Genomic DNA, 625 nt, shown 5'->3' on the forward strand with positions numbered 1-625 from the left:
CAAGCGCGTGCTCCTCCTCCCCTCCCCCGCTGCCTGCACCCACCCACCCCCTGGCTGCATGTGTTTCTGCAAGCGGAGAGCCAGGGATTTGCAAAATACTGGGTTTATGCAGAAAGCAGCTGCCGTTTCCTGGTGGTTCCCATCTCCAGGACCCCCACGTACAAAAACCGCACCCAGCCCAGCCTGCAGCCTTGGGGGGACCCTGCCGAGACATCCCTGGCTTTTCCAACCATCCCACCCTTCCCGAGCCCAAGAGGGACGGAGCTGGGACAGGCTGGGAAGGCCAGCAGGACACATTTAGTTGCTTCACTGGAGAAGCAATCGGCAACTGGGATCTGGAGGCTCTCGGGGTGTACGGGACCCCCCTCTGCCACGGGGCCAGCTGGGGCATGCCCTGATCCTTCATTTAGCGCTGGCTTCCCACCCTGAGCATCTCAGGGTGCCCTGAGCCCTGCGGGGCCAGGCAGAGCAGACCCGGCCTCCCAGGGGGGGATGTGGGGCTGGGGGTGGGCAGGGTCGCAGTCTGGCAAGCAGGAGGTGGGAGCCCACCGGAGGGGAACAGGCTCCCATTCATCCCCACACAGAAGGGCCCTTCAGAGCCCCCCCGGCACCGCCTCCAGCCCAG

General features: G+C 65.3%; 1 protein-coding gene across 1 annotated transcript in view; it reads right to left on the reverse strand.

Annotated features, from left to right (window-relative positions):
• The window catches only part of ST6GALNAC2 (ST6 (alpha-N-acetyl-neuraminyl-2,3-beta-galactosyl-1,3)-N-acetylgalactosaminide alpha-2,6-sialyltransferase 2), an 18,467-nt gene that overhangs the window by 4,079 nt on the left and 13,763 nt on the right, over window positions 1–625 (reverse strand). The window lies entirely within an intron of this gene.

This window comes from Pygoscelis adeliae, unplaced genomic scaffold (assembly GCF_000699105.1).
Source record: "Pygoscelis adeliae isolate BGI_AS28 unplaced genomic scaffold, ASM69910v1 Scaffold637, whole genome shotgun sequence".
Classification (NCBI taxonomy): domain Eukaryota; kingdom Metazoa; phylum Chordata; class Aves; order Sphenisciformes; family Spheniscidae; genus Pygoscelis; species Pygoscelis adeliae.